The sequence below is a fragment of the Hemicordylus capensis genome, chromosome 4 (genome assembly GCF_027244095.1).
Source record: "Hemicordylus capensis ecotype Gifberg chromosome 4, rHemCap1.1.pri, whole genome shotgun sequence".
NCBI classification, from domain to species: Eukaryota; Metazoa; Chordata; class Lepidosauria; order Squamata; family Cordylidae; genus Hemicordylus; species Hemicordylus capensis.
In genome coordinates, this window is record NC_069660.1 from 130,289,703 (window position 1) to 130,303,704 (window position 14,002).

A 14,002-nucleotide genomic window follows, 5' to 3' on the forward strand; every position below is an offset into this window, starting at 1 on the left:
GTTGTGGCTTATTGAGCTCAGGAATTATCCTCAGAAGTCCAAGGTTGCAGTACACAAAACATAACTCAGAGTAATCATGCTGAAGTCTATAAAAGCGATTCCAGATACGTGTGTGTGTGTGTGTGTGTGTGTTTTGCAGAAAGTTGCTTGTGAATTCCAGTCTCTGGTTTTTTTCAGTCTTAAAGGTGGTTTTCTCAGGCAGGAGAAAATGCTAGGGCTGCTGAGCTGATGAAACAGCAATTTGTATAGAATATAATTTGATATATATACCTCTCCCCATATGCTGCAATTATTATTGGAGGCCCTGCTTCTGTTGTCCAGTCTGTCGGAGGTTCAGCAGCCATCCGGTAGAAGTGAGTCATGCTCTACGGAGGCACCAATTATTTGGAACACTTTACCTGCGGAAACCAGACATGCACCCACACTGTTTGCACCATAGTGTGAAGACATGGCTCTTCAGAAGGGCATTTGATGTTGCTTGATCTCTTCTTGCTGCTATTCTTGAACTATAGATTGTAGATGGAGTGCTATTTACTGCTGGATTTGTATTATTTATTATTTTGTTGCTGTATTTTTTGCTCTCATGTTTTATTCATGTAATTTTATTGTGAGCCACTTTGATCTTGTAAGAGAGAAAAGTGGGATAGAAGCTTTTTAGCATAAAATAAAACACAACAAATTTAGAAGCAAAAAAGAAATACCTCTTTCCCCAGTGATCGTGGGCCATCCGGCAGAAATGGGTTGTGCTTCAGGCATGCTTGAGGCAGACAGGAAGTAGATAGTTTTTTTAATGCTTGTTTCCGGCCCAGTTCTTTTCCTGTCTTGCTTGTCGCAGCTAGGGTCGCCATGTCCCCCAGAATGTAGGGTAGCCCCCTGATTTTGGCTCCTCTAACCAGCTGCTAAATTCCACCCAGATTTACACGGATTTCAAATGCAATCACATGGGAGGGTAGAGAAGAAGGGGAAAGGATACAAATCTGTCAAATAAATAAATAAAATGCAAATCAGTGGCCACATAATTTGCATAATATGCAAATTAGGCCACCTTTCTTCCTTTGCTAAAACCAACAACTCTTTTTTATTTCTACCCATTTTTGGCTAATTGGCATTTTAACCTTTAGTTTCATTTTTTCCTTTGTTGCTGCTTCGACCAGCTGGTCCTTATGGAGCCTTCTCACGTGGGGGATATGCTTCAAGGATCCCTCTCTGAGAGACCCATTTCTGAGGGCAGGAGTCTTTGTATGCCCATAGCCCCATTCGGCTCTGCTAAACGGCCACACTCAGCTACTCCCTCGCGGTGGCCCCCTGCCCCTTCCCCATCTACCTTGCAAAGAGTGGCAGATTCAGAGCCTCCACCAAAAAAGAAAGCACTGAAGAAGAAAAAGCATAATGGGCATTCAAAATCTAAGAAAAAGCCTGCATCTCCGTCCTCTTTGAGGCTTAGCGCATGGCTTCTAGTGCAGGTGGTGTGCACCCAAAGACCTTCGCGCCACCTACCTCCTACTCTGGAGGGAACATGGGAGGAACAGTGCAAGGGAAACAATGCTGGGGGGGGCGCCTCGCCAGTCCAGGGAGGCCAGGGAGACCTACCAGCGATCCCCCTGGTAGTGCTGGCCACCCCACCACCTCAAAAGCCAGCGCTACCTTCGGAGCGGCTGGAGGAGCTTTCCCTGCAGCTGGACACGCCGGCAGAGACTCCCACCAAGCCACCACCACCACAGCTGAGCTCCCCAACATGGCCTCCTCTGGAGCTCGAACCCACACTTCCTCCTACTAAGACTGGAGATCTGGCACCAGAAGCTCCAGGCCCAAGCAACCTGCCACCTCTCCAGCCGGCCATCCCCTCCAACCCCAAAACACCTATGGGCGGAGATGGAACAAATCCAGGACTGGTAAGTCATCCCCTGGCCAAGCCCAAAGTGCCTAGGCCCCAAGTTCCCACAGACATAACTGACTGGTTGAGGGAATTTATTGCCAAGGAGTGCAGAGCCCTTGTCCTTCCCACACATCTGCCTGCCCCTCAGCCTGCTCCGACCCAGCCTATCCCTCAGCCTGTGACACCTACCCACCCCAAGTTCTCCACCTCGTCCCAGGAACTCCAGGCCTCTTAGACAGTTTTCTTCATCATCACTCAACTCCAGCCCTCGGAGGGATGCCACTCCTCAGTAGAGCAGAGCTGTTCTCGGCCTTCTGTTGTGAGCACTGAGTTCAAAACCAGCTGAGCCAGTGGGGTATCAGATGATGGGAAGGCAATGAGGTCCTGTACCTCCTGTGGAAGAGTGTACATTCTCCTGGGGACTGAACCTACTGAACAGGAAGAAACAGGAGCTTTCAGTTTGGCCATCATCACCACTTTGAACATACCGTGTTTCCCTGAAAATAAGACAGTGTCTTATATTAATTTTAGCCCCCCAAAATGCACTAGGGCAATTAGCGGTACATCAGAAATTACTGCTAGGTCTTACTTTCGGGGTAGGTCTTACTTTCAGGGAAACAGGTAGGTGGAAAGGGGAGACCCACTTTGGATGCAGAGGTAGTGGGAAAGACCTCTTGATCCAGAGTGGACTGGTCATGCGGGGTGGTCCAGGATGGCCACATCTTTAATCATTCTCTTCGCCTTTGCGCGGAGGACCTTGAAATCTGCCTGCAAAAAAAGGCAAGGAAATATGAGGGCCAGTTGTTGGGCCTCTTCCTCAGATAACTCTCCTTCCTCTTTGCATGGGTTCTCTTGATTGGAGCTATGCTCAGAAGAGGAAGATGTGGGCAGCTGCCTATAGGGGCAGGCTGAGTAGAAGCTTAGAGGCTGCCATGACCAGAGGGGCCAGGTTGGGGGGACCTGGAGTGTTCAGGAGGAGGAGGCTGCTGTGAGGGTCTCTTAGGTGGAGGCCCCTGATCATCTGGGGACAGCAACAGAGAGGCCTGTCTTTTGTGTCTCAGAGCAGAAGGCCTAGGGATAAATCTACTACTACGAATATTTTATATACCACTCTTCAACCAATGTTCACAAAGCGGTTTACAAAGAAAAATTAATAATACATAAATAAAATGGTCCCCTGTCCCCAAAGGGCTCACAATCTAAAAGAAACATCATTTATTTATTTATTTATTCATTTATTCATTCATTCATTCATTCATTCAATTTGTATACCGCCCTTCCAAAAATGGCTCAGGGCGGTTATGACATAAGACAGATACCAGCAACAGCCACTGGAGGGATACTGTGCTCGGGCTGGATAGGGCCAGTTGCTCTCCCCCTGCAATATATAAAAGAATCACCACTTTAAAAGGTGTCTCTTTGCTCAGTTAGCAAAGGAAACAATGACTTGGCCCCGGTTGAGGGGAGGCTCCTTCTGTTCACCCTGGATTGGGAGCAAACCACTCAGGACAAATGGGTGCTTTGCACAGTGTCACAGGGGTATGCCATTGACTTCACCTTCCCCCCCCTCCCCGCCACACCAGCCACTACATCATCATTCCCAGGTCCAGGAACCCTCAGAAACACACCAGGATGACTCAGGCGGTCCTTCATCTGGCTCAGATCCAGGCAATAGAAACTGTGCTGCTGAAAAAACATGTTCAGGCGCCTACTCTATTCTTTTTGGTGCCCAAGAACGACAAAACATGGAGGGCAGTACTAGACCTTAACCGCCTGAACAGATTCAACAAGAAGAGGAAATTCCAGAAAGAATCTCTTTGGACCATCAAAGCGGCACTCAGGCATGGCAACCACCTGGCATCAAAGCCTACCTCCACATACCCATCCACCCTGACCACAGGAAATATCTCCGGTTCTGTTAAAACAGCCACCATTATCAATATTGGGACCACCCATTTGGTCTGTCCTTAGCCCCCAAGGTGTTTACCAAGATACTGGTGGCCCTGGTAGCACACCTACGCCTGTCAGGAATTCACCGCCACCCTTCCTTAGAAGATATTCTCATTCGCTCACATTCATTGGACGGATCCCAACTAGACATTCAGTGGACTATCCAGTGTTTCACCAGTCATGGCTTCATCATCAACCTATTTGCATCACCAGCCAATCATCGGCTGCCACGGTTCTTCTCACGGTTCAAGACAAGGGGACCTGAGGTGACGGACGCCCTCATGGCCCCCTGGCCAAGTGGCCTACTCTACACTTTTCCACCCACAGCAATTATACACAAAGTAATCCAGAAGCTCCTCTCCAAATGGGTCGAACTGATTCTGGTTGCACCTCACTGGCCAAGGCAGCCATGGTTCTTAGACCTTATGACACTAGTCCCCCACTCCCCCTTCCAATCAGATGAGACATCCTGTCCCAGGGACCTGTCCTGCATCCTGATCCCAAGTGGCTCAGACTCTGCAGATGGAGGTTGAGCGCAACAATCTAGCTAACAAAGGATGCTCACCTGAAGTACAAACTACCATCATAGCCTCCGCCATCCATCCACCCACAGAATGTACCAGACAACATGGGCTGCCTTCTCCCACTGGGCCCACAGGAAGTGTCTGAACCCTGTCATGTCCAGCGTCCCCGAAGTCCTCGCGTCTCTTCAGATGGACCTAGATATGAAATTAAGACCTAACACACTGAAACGCCGGACATCGGCCCTAGCCTCGGTACTCAATCTGTCGTACCCAGGTTCCATGATGCTCCACCCACACATATCCAGGTTCCTCATGGGTGCCAGTAATTTGGCTCCTCCTCCTATATACCGCCTCCCACCATGGAGCCTCAATAAGGTCCTCAACACTCTCACTAGAGCACCCCTCAAACCACTATCCGCTATGCCTGTTAAGCTCCTGTCCTATAAGGTCCTATTCTTTGTCACCATTACTTCCACCCGTAGGATCTCCGAATCCACTGCCCTGTCGGTCAGGAGGGAACTCTGTACCTTTATGTCTGATTCCATCAGCCTTAGGGTGGACCCAACATTCCTCCAAAAGGTCAACGCCACCTTCCACAGGTCCCAAGAAGCCATTCTTCCCTTTCTGCTCATCTCCTATCCACCTCAAGGAAAAATTGTGGCATACTTTGGATGTGCGCAGAGCACTGCATATTTACATTCAACTCACCAAGGACATTCGACACTCAGACTCCCTTTTTGAGTCATTTCAGACATCATCCTTGGGCTCCAGGGTGTCCAAATCCACTCTGGCCTACTGGCTCTGCAGCTGCATTGCCATTGCATACGAATCTTCCAACCTTCTGATTCCATGAAACATTATGGCTCTGCCTCTACATCTGCAGCATTTGTGGCCAGAACACCCCTGGGCAAAATTTGTAGGGCAGCTACCCGGTCGTCTACCACTCCCTTTATTAAAGTAAAGTGTGCCGTCAATTTTAGCTCCTGGCAACCACAGAGCCCTGTGGTTGTCTTTGGTAGAATACAGGAGGGGTTTACCATTGCCTCCTCCCACGTAGTATGAGATGATGCCTTTCAGCATCTTCCTATATTGCTGCTGCCCAGTATAGGTGTTTCCCATAGTCTGGGAAACATACCAGCAGGGATTCAAACTGGCACCCTCTGGCTTGCTAGTCAAGTCATTTCCCCTCTGCGCCACTTAAGGTGGCACTCTCTTTATTAAGCACAATAAAATCTCCTCCTTCCAGGCCTCACAGGTGGCCTTTGGCCATATGGTCTTTCAACAAGCACGTTCCCAACATAATCTCATCCCCCACTGCCACCACCAATAGTCTCAGCTTGGGCATGTCCCATTTCTGCAGGATGGCCTACAAGTACTGGGGGAAAGGAACATTGGTTCTCACCGTGAAGTGTTCTTTTTCCCTGTAGTCATAGGCCATTGGACCCTCCCTCAGATGTAAATAGTTTGTTGGGATTTTTTCCTTGCCTCCATATACAAGGCATGGGGTTCTCGTGTTTTGGGTGGCTATGGCTCTCACGGCATTCAGCTGTTAGGGACCTCTCCTGCCTCCGAGTTCACCTGGTAACGGTTTACTGTTCCTCATGTTTGCCTTTACTGTTTCTCCAAATGTGTTAGTTGTTTATGCCTTTTGGCCTCTCTGCTTCTCTCTCTCTGGCTGATATTGCTGCTCTCTCCCAATCCTCTCACAGAACTGGGACTGGCACAGGGGCGTAGCAAGGTTGGAGTGGGCCCAGAGACGAGATTTTAAAATGCCCCCCCTCAAAGTCCAGGGCCTCCGCACACCCCAGGCCCCCAAGGATTTAAGTCTGATATTCCAAAATAAGTATGCTGCCTGGAAATACATTTCACTGAATACACACACGCACACGTCACAATATATAGTGATATACATTGAGTACTATACATTTGTTTTACTTTTAATGCCTAGAACACACTAGAAAGATGAATGATTAAAATGGGCCCCTCGCTGCAGATTAGCAAAGGAGACTTTCAACCATGCAGGGTGAGCCTATGTTTGTTTTCTCAGAATTCTGAACAAATTCAGTCAAGTTCGATTCCAGGAGGTTTTTCACAGGAGGCTTTTAAAGCCCTTTAACACACATCTCCTCTGGAATAGAGGTGCTGCATTCACATGTTGGCCAGATTGACCCTGAAGTCCCTGCAAGTTATTGGGGAGCAGTTCACACACAAGAAAAATAAAATAAAATAAAAGCACAAGACATGCTTCACAGTTCTCACTCAGACCTTCTGGGTTGCAAAACAACTTGAACATAAGTGCATTTATGAATGAATGAATAAAATAAATATAATACTGTTTCTTCCAGAAGTTTTTGTAATTTTCTGCCATGAAACAAGCCACTTATAGGACTTTTTAGATAGTTTTTTTAAAGCCAGCAAATTTTCCAAGCTGTTTAAAAATAAATATTCAGAGACTTCTCAGTCCCTCCCCCCCCATATCAAAGCCCTATGGCAAGCAGATGCCTATATATGGGGGGGGGGGAGGTAACCACAAAAAGGAGTTCACACTCTACCTGACAAATGCTGGGCTGAGCAGGGCAGCAAGGGGTCTTCTGCTGTGGAGAACAGTGGTGGCCACTCTGGCTGCCTCCTCCTTCCTGGCTGGCTTGGGCCCTACTGGAGTTCAGGCTTCACAGAGGCCTACACGAGGCCTCCGTGGAAGCCCCGCCCACCCGCCGATCAGCTGAGAGGCGGGAGAAAAGGAGCTCTTTGCAGCTTGTCTGCTGCCTGGATTGCCCGCCAGGAGAACAAGCAGGAGAGACGGCGAACAGGGCAGGTGGCTGAGGGGCCTTGGGGCTGGGCAGGGGGCAATGGGGAGTCACATGAGGTGCCTCTGGGGGGCTCCTCCAGGCAGTGGGGCCCCCAGACAACTGTCTCCCCTTGCCCAATCGTTGTTACGCGCCTGGACTGGGACCTCCTGGTGCCAGAAACAAGCATCAGAAACCAAACTAACTACTTCCTGTCTGCCTCGAGCATGCCAGAAGCACAACCCATTCCTGCAGGATAGCCTATGACCACAGGGGGAAAGAACCCTTCACGGTAAGAACCAATGTTCCTTTCCACTCAAGGTAAATACAGAACTAGCTTGAATTTTTCTGATGGATTTTGCAGCTGTGATTGGTAAATATAAGTGAATATATCAGGGCCTGATACATCTAGCAAGGAGAACTACAGAACATTAATCTGTAGATTATTTACTTCCATTCTCCAGTAATATGGTCTTCATTTGCTGTCTTCTCTTTTACTTAATTCAACATATGGAATCATCCAAAGAAATATGTAAATATTTCATTAGCAAAGTTTGCTGCAACCAAGCTGTAAGTATGTGTAACTGTATTTAACTGCTTTCATTTCTCCCTCCAGTCGTCTCTTTCTTCCCTCTCCTGTTTTTCTCCATTGTCTGTTTTAGATTGTTAGCTCCTTGTGGGCAAGGACCTATTTTTGCTTATGCAGCTATGCAGGGTGCTATGTACCCTGCTGATGGTGAATATGTAAATAAATGGGTTATATCCTAACAACCATGTGTGAAGAACTTCTATTGACATGCAGTTATTAGGATACAACACAATAATAAATAAAGGAAGGCAAATGATGTTTTTAAAGGGGATATGTCCAGATTCAGGAGGAAAGGACAAACTGTGATGGTGAAAAATCAAGCGTCCATTGTGGGATTTATTTCAGTACAGCTGCTGCTTGGAGGGCTGGATCAAATCTCATAAACTAAGGAATGTGAAGCAAGGACATTTCTAAATTAGAGTTCTAAGAAAAACAACACAATGTTAAATCAGAGAAATATGTACGGAGGAAGCTAATTCTCTAGAAGTCCATAATGGAGGTATACACTGCGCCTCACTGGCTCAAGTACATTGGAAGAAGAAAGGGTTCTTTAGAAATGAATAAACAGGGAATCCGTACCAAAATGATATGTCAGCAGAACTGTGCCCCAGTATGACATAATTGAGATGCATTTTAAAAAAATATCTGTCGATTCTAGGAATATGCTGCCTCTTTGCTGTTCAAAGCATTCTTAAACAAGCGGCCGGGGGCGGTGGGGAGGGGGGTGGCTTTGCTCAGCCTTTCTCTTGCTACCAGGCAAGAGAGAGCACTATTGTCATGTGGCATGGTGGAGGTGGTGGTGGTTGTGTTCAGTCTACTGAGTTTGCTTCCTTCTCCATCTCTTCTCTTGTCTTTCTGCTTGACCACTTTTCTTCTGGGACTGAACAAATTGGCTGTTCTAACCTCTCACAAAGTAAAGTTGGAAAGTCCTGGCACATTTGATGTTGGCAGCTTTTCAGGGGCTAGTTATCACCAGGATACACACAGATTATTCCTTTTGTACAACTGACCGTCTTTGGCAACTTTGTGTTTACAATGGAACATTGCTCACGTTTCATGTGATGTTGATGGCTCCTGTTGTTTGCTGCACAGGCAAGAAAAGGAAATGAGATGAGAACACCAGTAACCTTTCTCCACGCTAGAAGGAAAACTGGGGGAAATACACTAATTTCCTTTCCTCCTTTACAAGTCACTTCACAACATTATAATGGACAGTCAACACGGCACACAGCAGCAAGATTTCCTTTTACCTGGGGTTGGGGCTGAAAAGGCACCTCCTTTTCCCACAGAAATCTGCTGGTGTCTCATAACAATAGAATTCTGAATTCTGGATTAGAATATATGTGGATGCTTCCTGCTGACAAGAAGATACAATTCTCGGAGATTAAAGAAACTGGAATGATGGTGTTTTCGAACTTTATTATACATTACTTAATTAGAAGGCTGCATGTTCAAGATGTTAGCAACCTGCTAGAGTAGGTCTTTCTGGCTGAGGATAGTCAAAATCTTTACTTTGGCTAATTCAAATCATCTTTGCATCTTACAGCTACAACATGTACTGAAGGTATAATAATAAATGGCATTTCCCTTTTCTTAAATCTCAGTTTTATCCCAAGATTTTAAAGCTGCAGAAGGTAGACACAGATACACATTCCCTTTGAAGTGCTTGATCCTTCCTTAAGCTGTTATTTTATGATAGTTTCACTACAGAATTGGGCATCAGCAGTCATGTTTATTAATGGCTACACTTGATGTAGGAGTAAGGGTGAGGCGTTCAAAGGCCATGATGTAAGTTTCAACATTGGATTAGAATCATCAGTGATCTTTTTGAAATGATTTGCTTCTATTTTGTGGCAGAAAGCAGATATTTGCATAAGGTACAGATATAAGAAAATTTCCCACTGTGATGAGGAAAAACCCAGCTGCTGAGCAAAGTTCAGGAAAGTGGATTAATAAACAGCATGCAATTACAGATCAGTAAGGGTCAAATTACATCTTATGTCAAGCACAGAACTGACCATGGTATGCCTGGTTGTTGATGTTTCCTCCCGTAAAGAACAGCCTGGGGGTGGAAGTGATCCAGGTTGGGATCACAATGGGAGTGTGTGTGAAATCCATGGTTACTCTTAAGGTCGTGGGGGTTAAGGTGTAAACCTGGTTTGTTCATGGCAATATTACCCAAGAAAGAGAATAAGCTGCAGTAGCTGAGTCTGCATGAATAGAAAAATACTGTATTGTTCGATCAAGAAAACGTATATGAAATATATAGGCCAGGGTCCAAAGAGGTCTTGGCACACATGCAGAGCTCTTCTGCATGTAGACAGGGAGTTAATTAACGTTACCTTCTAGCTGCAGCCCCGACAGGACCCAGCTAGACTTGGGACCCTGACAAGTCCTTCTCGGCAGAGGAGAAAGAGCAAATCCCAGCTGGGCTGCTCAGCATGGATGGGTGGCCCACAGGAACCATAGCCCCTGAACTGCTGGAGCTCAGCCCTTTCGACAGGACCCCAGTTCAAGGAACTCAGATACAAAGGGGAGCCAGTGCCCCTGCTTGTTCTACCCTCAGGACCCCTCCATGCCCCCCGCACCCCAGAATCTAGAAGCCGAGACAAGCCAGGACTGAACTCCAACATGCCTGCCATAGTGCCAATGGGCTGCCCAGTACCTCCCTTCCAATGGGCTCCTTGGGAGAAGGACAAGGCCAGTTCAGATGTTTGTAACAGATCAGGACCTGTCTGAGCTCCAGGAAGAGGAAGGACCCCTCTTGGCTTCATTAATTAAGCCCTGTATTTAATGTCAGACGTTTTTTGTTGTTGCTGTAACAACTTGTCTTTGGAAGCTCCTCCTAGTCAGCTTCCATGACCTTGCTCCAACCTGACCACCATACCAGGCACTGCACTGGCCACTGACCTGAACTTCTCGCCTCACTCTCTGCTCCTGGCTTGCCTATTTCTCCTGCTTTGTGATCGAGCTTCAGCTCTGAACTTGGTTGCTAGCCCAGCTTTGCTGCCTAGCAAGAGCCTATTTGTTCTGCTACGGCTAGGTACTGTCTACACTGAGTGCCACCCTGGAGGGACTCCCAACTTTAGAAAGCACTCCTTGTGGTGGTGGAAAGGGGTTTATGGGCTACAGTAGGTTGGGGTCCGAAAAGCCCTGCATTACCTTTTGGATCTCAGACATAATGTTCTATGCATACTAAATATATAGGTCAAAATACACCATCTTGGTTAGCTGTAAGGCATCTAGTAGTGCAAAACCAATGCTCTTTCTGATAAAACCTAATTATTGGAGTCTAATGGATAGCTTAAGGCTACCTAATGGCACAGCAGGGAAATGCTTGACTAACAAGTAGAAGGTTACCGGTTCGAATCCCCGCTGGTACTATATCAGGCAGCAGCGATATAGGAAGATGCTGAAAGGCATCATCTTATACTGTGCAGGCAGAGACAATAATAAACTCCTCCTGTATTCTACCAAAAGAAAACCACAGGGCTCTGTAGGCGCCAGGAGTCGAAATCGACTTGACGGCACACTTTACCTTTAACGAACAGCTTAAGTTAATGCTATTTTGAAACCCAAACATGTCTTAAGAGATTCCTCCTTTGCTTATAAAATGCAGTGCAATGCTTTGCTCCTTCTGTACATATAATATAAAGGGTAAATTGTATAAGCACCTCAGTCATTGCTCTTTGTGGAAAGTGGTTAATGTTATTTCTATTGTTTCTTTGGCCCAAGGAAGGAAGTGTCCATAGCAATCAGATACAAGGTAAGTGAGGTGTTTTGTGTTATGAAAAAGCTGCAGACTGTTAAATGACTCCATGTAATTAATGAAAACCAATGCTGAGATTAATGCATAATATCTTTAAATGATCTTAATCATCCAACCTTTGGAGAATGAATGCTACACTGTTGGAAACGTTATTTAAGATAAAAGATTCTCATCCATAATAGCAGTGTGACTCCTTGTTTCCAACAGAGGCAATAAACTATTGTGTTAAACTTGACAGCCACCTAGTGGTAAAGGGTGGGGAAACATTTCTAAACAAAGGGTGCTACCAGAACCAGATGCAGATTGATTCCATCTTTTTTTGCTATTTCCTACAGGCAATGGCTGACATAATGAGGAAAAATACTCAGAGTAGTCCCATTGAAATTAAAAGGATAAGTTAACTTGTCTTTTTGTTTCAATGGGACTACATCTGAGTAATGTTTTTCATCATGTCAGCCAATGTTTCTGGGCTTCCAGATGACATAGAGCCCCTCACAGATGTTTCTACCACATTTAGTCTTCCAAGTTGTGGGAAATAGCAGTTTTTGACTAGTACTTTTTTTAATTAAATGATTTGAAAGGCAAAATATTGCAGGAGGAAGAGGAGGGAAAAGGTGTGGATGGTCACCACAAGCTCCCTTGGTGTGGCTGTCCATGGGGGTGGTGACTTACAGGAGGGCTGGAGCTCCCATGGGTCTGCCCCAGCTCACCCCCTAATTTCTGCACTGGAGTACACCTATGTTCCTGGTGAACTGCCCTTCTCATTTTTGGCCTGGGAGGTAGTTGGTTTTAATAATAGCCACTGATAAGAGCCCCCTGGCTCTCCTACTTCTTCTTTTTTTAATCTACCCTTCTGCCACAATACCACTGTTCCATTAATTAAAAGGTTTTGCCAGTTATTGACACCTGCTCTTCCTGTAGTTCCCAAAGCAATGGGATTTCTTTTCCTGCAAAGATCATTTGCCTCTGCACCCCCCACCCCGCACCTTTCTTCTTCTTTTTATTATCTTACTGGTCTTGCACAACACTTGTCTTCTCTGCTTACTAGTAGGGATGTGCACGGAACTGAGAGGGGCAGTTCAAAGGCAGGGGGCACCTTTAAGGGCGGGGGAGTGTGCTCTTATCCCTCCCGCCATGTTTTCTCCACCAGCGCTGCACTTGAAAAGGGTCCAGTAGGTTGGCAGTGTACCTCCCTGCTGCCCCATTCCCTCATTGTACTAGAAGTGACAGGATGTACCCCGCACATGTGCACATTGGGCACATGCGTGCCCGTTACACTCACTCACACACATGTCGGGCGTGCGTGAGACGTGCACATGCTCGTGCTGACATGTACATGTGTGTGGGGTACTTCCTGTCACTTCCAGTCCGACCTGGGAACAGGGTGGCAGGTAGGTACACTGCCACCCCGCCGGATGCTTTTCAGGTGCAGTCCTGGTGGGGAAAATGTGGTGGGAGGGGTAAGAGCACCCTCCCCCATCCTTAAAGATGTCCCTCCCCCCGCCTTCAAACCGGCTGAACCACTGGTCATTCGAACCTGTTCGGAGGCCCGTAAAAGGGCCTCCGAACAGGTTTGTGCACATCCCTACTGACAAAAAACATTTCAAATTGACTTAAAAAGCTTTTCCCCTTCCTGCTGGAAATGGTGGGAAATGGTTGCTGGAGTCAGAAAAGGCATTTTTCAACTATTTCTTCCCTCCTCCAAAAGATTGGGATATTGGGAAGAGATTCAAATTGCCCAAAGTAAAGGCGCAAAACTTTAAAGTATGTCCCAACAGAAACTCTTCAAGCTATTTGGTAGGAATCTGGATGGTATAGTGACTTCACAAGGAATTGTCATACTTCCAGTATTTAACCTGTTTTGACAAGAAACAACCCAGTTACAGTATAAACATGTTTGTAATTCCCTGTTATAGCCATTAGCTGAAGAATATGTAAGAAAGGCTAAAGCATCAAGAAAATTAAAAAGGAGGAAATTGTATACTCAACAAAAAAGATGCATGTTTACTCAGAAGTCAGTCCCACTAAGTTCAATGGGACTTGATTGATTGATTGGTTGATTGATTAAGTGTCGTCAAGTCAGTGTCAACTCTTAGCGACCCCATAGATAGATTCTCTGCAGGATGATCTGTCTTCAACTTGGCCTTTAAGGTCTCTCAGTGGTGCATTTATTGCTGTTGTAATTGAGCTGTCGTAATTTATTGCTGTCATAATTGACCACCTTGCTGCTGGTAATCCTCTTCTCTTTCCTTCAACTTTTCCCAGCATTATGGACTTCTCAAGGGAGCTGGATCTTCGCATAATATATCTGAAGTATGATAGTTTGAGCCTGGTCATTTGCCCAGGCTCAAACTATCATACTGGGACTTACTCCCAGGCAGTACTATCATACTGGGGCTTACTCCCAGGAAAACATGAATAAGACTGCCACCAAATCAAGAAAGGCAACAACTCCTTACTGTAAGAGGAAACTATTTCAGGAACTTATTAAAAAGCAACAATGTCCAG

The 14,002-nt window shown here is 46.2% G+C and overlaps 1 long non-coding RNA gene across 1 annotated transcript; it reads right to left on the minus strand.

Moving 5' to 3' along the window:
- Window positions 1-356: 356 nt before the first annotated feature.
- On the minus strand, window positions 357-7,107 carry LOC128322794 (uncharacterized). The gene is made up of 3 exons (XR_008306000.1): window positions 6,903-7,107; window positions 2,066-2,307; window positions 357-977 (listed from the first exon to the last, which is right to left on the minus strand). It is a non-coding gene; the product is annotated as an uncharacterized LOC128322794 (long non-coding RNA).
- Window positions 7,108-14,002: the final 6,895 nt, after the last annotated feature.